Genomic DNA, 13470 nt, shown 5'->3' on the forward strand with positions numbered 1-13470 from the left:
TTTATCATAAGGTTTCAGTCACAAACCTTGAGGGGTTTTGAGAATGGAGATAACAAAAAATGGGCTCCTGACAATGTGTGGTCCCAGTTCAGTTCTTGAAGGAGGAGGCAAGATAGGATAGGATGTAACAAAGCAAATAGCACAAGCAATCTGTAGTATTTAGTTAACAAATTATGTCTCAGACTGTATTTATGGATCTGTTAATTGCTTTTAACAATGTTCACTCTCAAGATTCAGAATTGCCACAGGAATTTAACCGGAGGAATAGCAGTGAGTTAGTGGCACTGGTGTCTGGTGGCCAAAAGATAGAATTAAAATACAACCAAGCAGAATTTCAAATGTTTTGAGAGCTGTGGTGGCTCAGTGGTTAGAATGTAGTATTGCAGACTAATTCTGCCAACTGTCAACAGTTCGATTCTGACTATCTCAAGATTGATTTATCCTTCCTTCTGAGATTGGTAAAATGAGGACTCTGATTGTTGGGTGCAATATGCTGACTCTGTAAACCGGTTAGGACTGTTAAGCACTATGAAGTGATATTAGTATATAAGTGTAAGTGCTTTTGCTATTATGAAGCATTCTCATCTAGGCCATGATTACTGAGGAGTTTGTAGTTCAGCAATCATGGCTAGATGAGAATGCTTCATAACCAAAGGTCTTTCATTCCCCAGCTAGCTCTTTTTTTAAAAAAATATTCTTTTTAGCATATGGCATGTGTTACCAGCGGGACGCCTGAATGCCATTAGGCAATCGGGGTAGACTCCTTTCCTGTCCCAAGCTGTCTTATATTTTCAGGCTATGTATTGTTTTGATCTAAAAAATAAGGAGCTTTGGCTCCTTTCTCCAGAACAAAAGATGGAGAAGCTCCTATTCCGTCAGCTAGGCCATCTCAAAGTTGGTATTCCATCCTATTTCATTTTTCTAGTTTTATCCCTTTATTTTGAGACAACTAAATATACTCAGACCTCATTGCCTGGTTGGTTCTTGCTCCATTCCTTAGGATCGCTGCCTCCTACAAATTCTGTAGGGGAGCCTGTCCCACATGAATGCAGAAGGTAAGTGTCTTTTGCAGAAACTGATTTGGTTGAATGATAGAAACTTCCTAACAAAATAAGTTCAGCACTAGAGGAATGTGGCAGCGCCTCTTCACTGGATGTGTTCAAGGACAACCTGAAGATCTATAAGCATCTATAAGAGGAAGCGGGATGTGTATGTTAAGTACCGACTCATACATCATTTTATCAAACTAATAACAGCTGCATCAAACAACCATCACAATGCAAAGTGATACAAGTATGTAAGTAAGTTACTTTCTATGAGGATGTCATGATGTACACAATGCCATTTTTATGTCATTGTGTTTTGTTACAGATGTCCCTATGGACATCCATCTCTCATCGATACTTTAATTTGGATTTCTGTTCAGAGAGAGCTGTCCTAAATGGCCCTACTCAATTCTCTGATTCTGTGTTTTCTCAGGAAAACCACTTTGGTTACAACTTATCAGCCTTTACCAATTGAGTTTTCAATTAGAGCAAGGGGTCCCCAACCTCTGGTTCATGGACCAGCAATGGTCCACTGCATTCCAGCAACTAGTCTGCATAAACAAGAAGCGATGCAGGCAGCATGTAAAACCATACACCTCCAGTCAGAGGAAAAACCTTTCTCCATGGAACCAATCCCTGGTGCCCAAAGGTTTGGGGGCCAATGAATTAGAGGGAGTGATGCAAATGTTGGCCTCTCTTGGGAGCATCTGTGGGTTTTCTAGCTAAAGATTTTCAGAAACAAGGAAGAATCAAGCAACTTGATTGCCTTGAAATCCTTGCACAGATTTATTCTTCCAAGCGAGTCCCCTTTAGGCTGGGTGACCTTTAAGCTGTTCAGAACCTTTAGGTAGAACAGCTGGGTAATTATCAATTCTGTTTGTTGCTAGTTTTCAAAACAACAGTGTAATTTTTCAGCTCTTCCCTAGATGCTGTGGGTGCAGTTCAGATTATTTTGAAGTGATTCCAGTGAAAATGGGCAGAAAAGGCTAAGCTGAGACCTGATGAAAAGTTGTAACTTTCTGCTACCTGAAGTTTACTTCCTACTCATAGAAGATATTAGGAAATCCAAAGAAAATGAAGAAAAGATGTTTCTTGGCCATTTATTTTCAACCTCTTGAGAATGAAAGGACATTGAATTAGAAAAGAATTAAGGTTTGCTGATCAAAACCTTTTACCTGGGTTCAAATGTTATACTAAATCACAGTTTAGTAATAATTTATGGAATGATTCAGAAGTAATTGGATTCACACACCAGACCAACCCCTAAACATGGGTCACACAAATCATGGCTATATTTACATAGCATTTGAAGCCAAAACCAAATAAACAATATGGTTTACCATGTGGTGTGTGACTACTACAGCCATTATGTAGTTTGTTTCTGGCTTTACTATATCTGTCATTTAAAATGTTGCCCAAGTGATTTGAAGGATGTTAGCCTTGAGGTTTCAGCTTTGAGTTGGTTTCTTTAACTATTTTCTACCTGTCGATGGAGATTCTCAGTCATCCAGGTCATGGTTATCCCAAAGATACTTTTTCAAGAGGCAAGTGGACTTTCTGGTTTTTCTCTGAAGATGTTTTGCTTCTCATCCAAGAAGCTTCTTCAGCTGAAGAAGCAAGACGTCTTCAAAGAAAAACCAGAAAGTCCACTTGCCTCTTGAAAAAGCACCTTTGGGACATTTTCTACTTGGAAAAGAGAATCATGTTCCTTGTCCCATCATCACTGTTGTATATTACATACCTGCTGATCCAATTGTTTATCTGCTTTCCAACGTAATGTTGCTGCAAATAAGAGCAATGATTTTCCTTTTAATAGCAACATAAAATAGCATAAGATTAGGGAAAAGAAAATATAGAAGATACCTTAGATTTATTTTTTATTGTAGTGTAGAAATAATACCTTTGATTACCTAAGAAAGTAAGCCAATTAAAAATAATTTTAAAATCAGAGTTGTTCGGAAACCTGTAAGAGATTGGAACAGTTTCAAGTGCTATTTTCATACAAAGACTTTAAAATCTTATGGGAAACAAAACCTTAAAAGGACAATTAAAATTAGGCTATACTGTATACTTAAAATGCATTACAATTTTTCTTGCTAAATTTTATCCCATGAGAACAGGACTTAACAAGATTTTGCATCTGATTCCGTTTTTAAATGTTCCCAAAACCAATGGCAGCCATTTTGTGAGCATAAACACCACAGCATCTGTGAGCATTAGCTGCATATTTTAATCTACTCTGACTAGCCACTACAGAATGTAAGGTTAAAATCTGTTTCTTTTTAATCAGGGGTGCAAAAGATTCAACTTTGCTCTGCCTCTTGGTTTGTCCAATATGCATTCCATTGCTATTTCCCCCCATTATCCTCTGCATGATATTTTTTTCAGAAATTACCCCATGTTGTCTTCATATAATATCCTTTAAACCACAGTTAAACCATGGGAATAGCCTTCAGTGGTAATTTTGCTTTTTGCCTCCCTGTATTCTGTACAATTATACTGAAGTTACCAGATGCTTTTCAACAGGCAATTAATTTACAGGGCTCACCCCATCCCCTACTCTGTACCTCCCTAAATTCTGACATTCATTCTCTCTTAATAAAGTTCAGTCCCTGAAGAGAAATTGTATAAAATGAATTCTCCTTTTGCTCATGTGATTTAGCATACATGCTTCCTTTTCAATTACAGTGATCACAGACGATCTAATCAATGCCTGATCGATCTGGGACAGAGGTAGCTTTTATAGGTTTAGTTGATAAAGCTGTAGATGGAGATTACCAGTAATACTGATATCATTCTAAAAGCTTCCTGCTCCAGATTTCGGAGGATCTATGCTTACATTTCCACACTGTAGGAGATATGGCCTACAGTTCATTCATGTGCATGCTCTCTATTGATTTACGTGGGGACTCTGTCTGTCTGTCTATCTTTATCTATCTTTATCTACCCATCCATCCACCCACCCACCATTCTGGCAATCTTAACGTTTGAGCTAGACATGGAAGAAGAAGAATCATGCCTATAGTGGTTGGGAAGAAGCAATCTGTGAGTGGAACTGAAGCCAAATCTGGGAGGGTCGCCTGTTCTCTTTGTGATGGTCTATATTTTTGCCTTTTGACACCTTTCTCTCTCACTCACTCTACAACAGTCTTTTATTTCTCCCATACCATAGACAGTCAAAGAAGGGACAGATCACTTTTATTAGAGATCTGAAATGCTTGCTTGCAGACAGCTTTGGAGAGTAGGCTAAGGGTCTTGTAACTTTATTGTTACTTAATGGATGATCACATACAGTGGCTCTTTAGATGTAGCTCTCCACATTACCAGTGTGATGCCCAGTTTCTTTTAATTGCAGAAAGGGGCGAATAAAAGGTTGCAAAATGAAATTCCAGTAACTTACTTGAAGATGACTTTCTTAGGATTTGGTGGGAATTTCCCAGGATTCTGTGTGAACCAGATCCCCCCTCTCCCCCCCTCTCTGAGAAGACACAAGATAGGATGAGATGTTAGACCCTTTATTGGGGTCAGAAAAACTCTGTTTATCAGGAAATCATCTGGGATCTTTTTAGTCTTTCTCATTGTAGCATAAATGGCAGCTGTCACTATTCTAATGGAGAGAGATTAGTGCCATAGGATCTTTCTGCTAACTCATCACTTTGGTGTAGTTTGATTGTGTCTAAGTCAGACTGGCAATGTGTGCTGGCATTGTGGAGCTAGAAAATCTTTCACTATGCAGTAACACCAATGGGTTTTGTCAGGAGTGATGTAATTTACAAAGGTTATATTAGACAGACGCAGCACAGAGACATCTTCCCTTGTTTTATCTCGATTCTGAGATTCAGTCTTTTTACCATTCAAGCTGTTAATAGCCAAGCTGTCTGATATCCTGGGATTAGTGAAGACAATGCAGCAATCTGCTCTTTGAAAGTTTCTGCACTGTCAGCATAGCATTTCTCATTGATCTTGCCATTCAAATTTGGCAGATATAGTCAGCATTTTATTCATTTTAAAACCACTTGTTTTTCCTCCAATCGTTTCTATGATGCCCAAGAGCTCAATCCTCACACCCCCAGGCTCAGCAAAGCTTGCTCCCACTGCAGCAGAGAGAGCCAGAGTTTTCTTGAAACTGTCAGTTTTCCACTTAATGTTGTTCTTGTCCACTCTGAAAGTAAACCGCAGAAACATGGGTTGTATACTTTTGCAACTACTAGAGAGGATGAAGTCTCAAGCGGGCTGTATTCATGTGAACGCAGCAAAGGCAGGTGGTATGTATGTATATGGGGGAAGAGAAAGAGCAGATTGTCCTCTTGTCAATTAAATGTTGCCTTGTGTTTTAAGGCAGGTTTCGGCATGTCTTTGATACATGAGTGCATGGCACTAGTCTGTAATTGGCTGCACTCCCCACATTTGCTGTGGGCGTCTGCTCCCACTATATAGCTGAATATTTATTGGACTGTCAGGTTACAGTAGCTTAATGTCATTTGTGGAATTGCTTCTCTGCAGTCAAACCAGGTATAAGCAAGAAAGGGCTCTTTGCACATGACCTGGCTATAGTTTGCGCCGTTCATAATGGCTACTGCTAGGGGTTCACAAGAGTTAAACCTCAACACAATTGCAGAGAATTATTTTCCTTTTCTTGGAGAATTTTCTACATTCTGATTAGGAAACTTGAGCACATGGAACCTCGGAATGATTTGTTTTCATAAATGCACATTCAGACAGGTAAATAAATTCTATCTTGTGTGTCTGCAGCTTCTAGAAAAAGGTTTGCAGCAAGAAGCTGATCTAGAACAGAAACAGTCCACAAAATAATCCAAATAGATACATGAAGTTTTAAAGAGTGAGGCAACGCATTTCCTGTAGGTGCATGTGGTTTCCCATAGCATTTTTGTAGTCCTCAAGCCGTGTAAGATTGTTTTATTGAAATTGGATGGGAAAATGTTGATTTTGGTGATTTTGCTGAGCTACCCAACTCCTTTAATAATAAGTTCATTAAACCTGCACTAGAGTTGACAGGTCCACGGTGCATTTAAAAGCCCAGAACATTTCTAAATTCCCCAAAATGGGTTAAAATGCTAACTTTAGGGTAGTGTAGTGTAGAATGGAATGGAATGGAATAGAATGGACACAATTTGTCTCCAGTGCATAAACTGTCAGTGATAATCATGATCGTCATCAAATATACAATCTTAATCATAAATCATAAGATACAACACTCAGTGATAGTCATAAAATACGAAATAAAAGCAATCAACATAAATCACAAGATACAAACAACAAAGTATTAGTCATAAGATTCTATGGGAATAGATAATAGGAAATAGGAAAGATGAGAAGGCTTATAGTAATAAAACCCTACTAGGAGTTTTGATATTCCAGGGCGTAAAACGGTGTTGTGGGAATCAATTGTTTAGCAGAGTGATGGTATGGAAAAAATTCTCTTTGGGTCTGATTGTTTTGCCACGCAATGCCTTGTAGCATCCAACAAGGGAAGAAGTTGAAACAGTTTATGTCCAGGATATGAGGGGTCTATAGTTACATATATCATTGGTACTGTCATGTCCCTGTAATCCTTGGAGGCCAACAAAGAAAATGGTAGTCCCTGGTTGCAGAACAATTGCCCAGGTCATTATTTCCAGAAATAGCAATGCTCACATAAACTTTGAACTGGCAGAGGAGAGGGATGCAGCAAGATACAAAAAGCCCTGTGAATGGAGCGACTTTTGCTACAACCTTTGAAAAAGAAAGAACTAAATCACTCCATGGTGCTATTACTAACCTGAGATTTATAAATGTCTATCTTGCAGCTGCTAGTTTAATATTTTTTTTGGGGGGGGGATCTCATAAGTGGAAGTTTGTCTCCCAGAAATATGAATCATAGAATAAAAAGGTTGGAAGGTACTTTGCAGTTCATTTAGCCCTACACTTCCAGCCATCTTTCCTAAGGAGTCTTTTTTCTGTCTTGCTGCTCCTTAGGTCAGTAATCCTCTGCCAAAATACCCGCATCTAACCTGTCCTTCCAACTAACCATTTCTCTGAATCCATTGTTTTCCCAAAGTCTTATTTGGGTGCTTTGGGGGGGGGGGGGAGGTAGCAGGGGAAAGGAGAGAATGGAAACCCTAAGTTAGTTGCAGGAAGGAGATATCCCAACCCAGAGAGCTAGGCAATGCTTTATTGCAATTGCCATGGTGGTGCAGTGGTTAGAATGCAGTACTGCAAGCTACTTCTGCTGACTGTTGGCTGCCTGCAATTTGGCTGTTGGAATCTCACCAAGCTCAAGGTTGACTCAGCCTTCCAGCCTTCCGAGATCGGTAAAATGAAGACCCAGATTATTGGGGAAAATATGCTGATTCTGTACTGTAAAACACTGTGAAGTGATATAGGAGTCTTAAGTGCTATTCCTAATATTTTTTTTCTTCAGCAACAACAGTGCCTCTATTGCTTTGCAAATAGGTTCTACTACCCTATTTTTTTCCAGCCACACTGCTATCATCTCTCCTGGTCCTAAAAAACCAATTTTCCTCATCCTGTGGCCACTGAAGGGGGAAATGTTGTATCATCAGTCTAACCTGGCTCTCCACCATGATTTTGTCAGAGAAAATCAAGGTGCTTGCCTCTCCTAGGGTAAATGGAGGTAATGGATTGAGAACAATGAGGCTATGTATCTTCTTGAAACATTTTCCTGCTTCAAAGCTAGATTAGCTTGAAGTCAGCAGGTGGGTTGATGTCTGGGTGTGGTAAACATCTTCCAAAAAGCAATGATTAAGAATATCAATACAGGAGTATTAGCAGCCCATAATTGTTATTTTCCTTTATCTCTTTTATCATCCAGGTAAATTGACAAGTTGAATAGTGTTGTTTAGGACTCATAGCAAGCAAATGCTTCTTGGGCCTTCCCAGGGACATATGGGTTTAACTTTCTGTCTGAACCTGATGTGTGGTGTGGACAAGGGCTTTCTGAACCTTCTGGTTTTCTGTGAAGCACCTATTACTCTTGGGATCAGGTGAGGCACCCCTTACTCACCCTGCAGAAGAAAGAATATCCCTCTTACTCTCACACGGTCCCTTGCTTGCTTTTCTCTCTTGGGCCAGATGAATTGAAGCTAGGCAGCCTCAGTTATGAGCTGGGGGTTGAGATGAGGGTGTATCATGAGGACATGATCAACAAGCTATCTTTGAGGCACAGGTAGGGGGACATAGGGATGAGCTTTAAGTCAGTGCAATGGTAATTCAATTGTGAGGGTAGAATTCATTAAAATTCTGCAGATCATTCAGTAATTACATACTTCCAGTTGGTGTGGGGGAGGCATAAAATTGTTAACAAGAAAGTTAGTTTAGCTGCAAATTGCTTTCAAATTCTAATAAAATGCACAGGTGACACTTTTCCTTTGGTATGTACCACATATCAGTTACACGAAGAGCTCCTGTTTTCTTATTGCCTGAGACAAAGAGAAGGAAGATCCTGGAATTTAACAACATATTTGGGCTTGATAGTCTATAAATCATCTTCTCATATTTAAATAATTTCACAGCACTTGCATGAATGAAATGGAAATTGCTAGAGGCCTTACAAGCAAATGCAGTCTGGCAAGAGTTGTGATATTTCTCTTCCTTCACTCAGACTTCATCTGTGCCAGTTCCTTTGACAATCCCAGGGGCTGTCGAATAACTGGTTTTAAATTAGCTATAATTCAGGTCAAGCTTGTTCATTGAAATCCCAGTAGGTTCAAAGAGATGTGTGAGGAACCAGGGTCTCTGTTACAGCATCCAGAAGCACTGATGTGCCTAGAATTCTCACAAGTCCTACCAAGCTGATCTTCTTCTTCTTCCCCTTCCCCTTCCCCTTCCCCTTCCCCTTCCCCTTCCCCTCCCTCCCCCCCCTCCTCCTTTGCAAAGTACCAGTATTCAGAATTACTTTTATTTCCAGAAATGTCCCTGGGGACTAAAACATACTCTGTAATTTAGCGTTTTGAAATTCAAAACAATGGGCAGCTTAAACAACTTAGTGATTTGCTTGGATGGTCACCTGTCTGGAAAAAGAAAAAGGTTAACAAGGGCACCATGGAGCAGTCTGCAGAAGGGGAGATTAGAGAGGGTACTGGGACTTTGTATCTGGGTCTGATCCTCTTTGCAAGTATTTTATGATTGTGCATACAATATGTTCTCCAAAAAGGCTGGGACCCCTGGATTACAATACAGGAGACTGATGGATTAAAGCTGCTAACCCTGCCCTGCCCATCATTTCTATTCTTTTACCCCAGCTCTGTTTTATTCCTTGCTCTTAGGTAGAGCCCCAGATCACATTCAGTTGCTGCAGAGGGAAGAATGCAAGCAAGCTGCCTGAAGTATTTGTCTTGCTTAGTGTCTTTTCTTACAGTGGAGTAGGACATTCAGCACAGATGTACAACCTCCCCCTTCTCCAAAGCATGATGGTCCTGCTCTTCCTAAAAAATGAGCCATGTTGGCATTTGCATTCATGTTTAAATTATAATGATATATTATAATTATTATAATAATTCCCAACCTAAAGGTAACATTGGACCTTTAAGACTGATGGTCCTTGATTGACTTTTCCTCCACAAATGCATCCAGTCCTTTTAAGCCATCCAATACATGGCACATTTGCTTCAGTGACAACAATTCTTTCCCAAAATTGCAACGCTGTTTTATGTCATTTTAAAAAGAGCAACCAGATTTGGGCTAAAGAAATCCCACCGCCAGTATATGGCAACAAAGAAATACAGAAATCTCAAACTACTAATCTGGATTGCTGCAACCCAGATTTGGCATTCATACTAATGAAATAAACTATATATTGAGGTCCTTGTAAAGTAACACTTCCTTTGCCTGTTATAAATCTCTCTATAATCAGCTTCTTTGGATGATCCCTGATAATCTTGAGAGAAGAAAAAAAGCTTTTTTCTCTGTCCATTTTCTCCATCCCATGAGTGATTTTATACACTTTGGTCAAGTTCTCCATTATAAGGAGCCATAATCCATCCACCTTTTTCTCTTGAGGAATGTCAGTGATCACTAATAGCATTTAGCAGCTGTATAATATCTCTTTTCAAATGTGGTGTATCTGTACCAAAGCCATTCATACCATTACTGGCATGGATATGTCATACATTTGTACAATGACATTCTAATATGAGTAGTTCTGTGTTCCCATTCAACACATTTTGTGCTATGATTTGGCAAAATACAAAATGATTCAGAGTCTTAAGATTTGAAATATGTTTCAGAATGGTACCTTCCAAAGCCAGGCATTCACCGACTTCCCATACTTATTTCCTCTCTCCCCCCTATTAAATATCAACCAGTTGCCAAATGAGATGAATGAGCAAAGAATCCTCTCTTTTTCCCTGTTGATGAACGCCAACTATACTGTCTTGGCAGGCAGCCTGGCAAAGCTGGAAAGCAAGTCATTGATTAACTGAGGTATTTGAACCAGAAATAGCACCTTAAACTTGTTGATCCCATAGGAAAAAAATCTGTTGCATTTACCTGTCTGCCTGAAAAAAAGGTCATTCCACTGCTCATTTTCAGGTATGAATGAGAAAGGAAGTTCTCTCAAGTTTAAGAATGCAAATTGGGTATCCATTCTGTAACCGGTGTTACAAAAAGCATTTCTGGTAGAGAAATATACATGTATTTGAAGATGGTGGCATGATATGAGCTGAAGGAAGCTTGGGATAAGGTACCCTTTCCCCCTTTCCAATTTTCTTCCCTAGGGAACATTTTCTTTCTCTGTCCTTGCCTACCAGCACATCAGGCAGAAATATGGTGCCTTGTTCTCCATTCTTCATTTTCTGAGCTCATCTTCATGTCACTTCGCCTCCCTGTGGCACAAATAGGCCCAGAGTTACCTTGAGGTAAGATGAGCAGTCTATAAAATTTTAAAATAAATTAATAAATATGCTCCAGCATCCTTTATTTCTCAGTGTCCTCAACAGGGATGCCTACAGGGGTCCAAAATGTTAAGATGGCAAGCACAACCATACAATTAAAGCCCAGTTCATTTTTTACATGCAAGGTGAGTCTTTGGCTGCATGGTTATGGCCGCCATTTTGGCAGACACCCCTGGTCCTCAGGATCATGCCTTCATTTGAACCTCAGCCTATCTTGAGTGGTGAATTTTGAAGGCATTTTATGTCCAACAGCTGAACTATCACACCATGCTGGCAATTCCATAATCTTGTAGAAACCTGATTGCTGTGAAGTTCAGTAGAGTGGCAGGATGTGAAAAATGGAAGATCAAAATTTCTCCCAAACAGGTGTAATCTTATAAAGCTGCCTTGCTTTTTAAGCTAGGGGGGAGCTACAGACAAAAATGTATCTGAATAATCTAGTCTCTCTTTTATTTTTGCAAAAAAATGCTTTGGCCCATCAATTAGTTGCCCTTATTTGTACATTACTAGCACCATAATACATTTTCATCTTCTGATTTAGTGACTTCTTTCCGTAATGGATTTAAAACTGAAAAATACCTGCCATGGAAAAAAGCTGCTTTCTCTGAAATGCAGTGCAGTGTTCTTCTAGTAATAGCAGCAAAACTGGTGCATGGCAACGGGGTTACAGCTATTTTACGAAAGTTCATTTTTACTTCTTTGCCATGATTGCAAGCATTTAGACTGCCATCTGAAGAGGTACACTGTCCTGTTCAGGAGTGAATATAATTATATATTTTAAATGCATTTTATATATTTAATTACATATAATAATTATATGCCACTTATATGTTTAATTACATGTAAGAGGCGTGGATTGATCGATTGATTTGATTGATTTATTTATGCTGCCCTATTCCCGAGAGACTCAGGGCAGCTAACAATCAAAGAGGGGAGGGGGATACAAAATAGAAAATAAAAAGACAAACACATAGTAAAAAAAACAAAAAACAGTCATACCCTTAAATGGGGCTAAGAGATTCAGAAGCCCCAGGCCTGCTGGAACAGCCAGGTCTTAATGGCTTTGTGGAAAGCCGGAAGGGTGGTGAGGGTCCGGATCTCAACGGGGAGATCATTCCAGAGGGCCGGAGCAGCCACAGACACTGGCCGGCAGATGGAATTCGGAGGAGGCCTAATCTGTGGGATCTAATAGATCTATGGGAGGTAATTGGCAGGAGGCGGTCTCTCAAGTACCCAGGTCCGATACCATGTAGGGCTTTAAAAGTAACGACTAGCACCTTGAAGCGTGTCCGAAGACCAATAGGCAGCCAGTGCAGCTCACGGAGGATAGGTGTAACGTGGGTGTACCAAGGTGCACCCACAATCGCTCGTGCGGCTGCATTCTGGACAAGCTGAAGTCTCCGAATACTCTTCAAGGGCAGCCCCATGTAGAGCGCGTTACAGTAGTCCAGTCTTGAGGTCACGAGGGCGTGAGTGACTATCCGAAGGGCCTCCCGGTCCAGATAGGGTCGCAATTGGTGCACCGGGCGAACCTGGGCAAAGGTCCCCCTGGTCACAGCCGACAAATGATGTTCTAAAGTCAGCTGCGGATCCAGGAGGACTCCCAAATTGCGAATCCTCTCTGAGGGGCGTATAATTTCACCCCCCAGGCTGAGAGATGGAATAGCTGGATCATCTTTGGGAGGGAGCATCAATAGCCACTCGGTCTTGTCGGGATTGAGAGCAAGCTTGTTCATTCCCATCCAGACCCTAACAGCCTCCAGGCACTGGCACATCACTTAACAAGCTTGTACTCAATCCGGATAAGACCGAGTGGCTGGTGTGTTTCCCTCCTACTAATTGGCCAAGTTTTCCATCTCTCAGGCTGGGGGGTCAAACAGTACGCCCCTCAGACAGGGTTCACAATTTGGGAGTCCTCCTGGACCCACAGCTGACTTTTGAACACCACTTGTCGGCTGTGACCAGGGGGGCATTTGCCCAGGTTCGCCTGGTGTACCAGTTGCGTCCCTACCTGAACCGGGAGGCCCTCACAACAGTCATTCGTGCCCTTGTGACCTCTAGACTGGACTACTGCAACGTGCTCTACATGGGGCAGCCCTTGAAGAGCATTCGGAGACTTCAGCTTGTCCAGAATGCAGCCGCGCGAGCGATCGTGGGTGCACCTCGGTTCACCCATGTAACACCTATCCTCCGCGAGCTGCACTGGCTGCCTATTGGTCTCCGGATACGCTTCAAGGCGCTAGTCGTCACTTATAAAGCCCTTCATGGTATTGGACCTGGGTACTTGAGAGACCGCCTGCTGCCAATCACCTCCACTAGACCGATTAGATCCCACAGATTAGGCCTCCTTCGAATTCCATCCGCTGGCCAGTGCCGACTGGCAACTACCCGGAGGAGAGCCTTCTCTGTGGCTGCTCCGACCCTCTGGAACAAACTCCCCGTGGGGATTCGAACCCTCACCACCCTCCAGGCCTTCCACAAAGCCCTTAAAACCTGGCTGTTCCGACAGGCCT

This window comes from Thamnophis elegans, chromosome 8, assembly GCF_009769535.1.
Source record: "Thamnophis elegans isolate rThaEle1 chromosome 8, rThaEle1.pri, whole genome shotgun sequence".
NCBI classification, from domain to species: domain Eukaryota; kingdom Metazoa; phylum Chordata; class Lepidosauria; order Squamata; family Colubridae; genus Thamnophis; species Thamnophis elegans.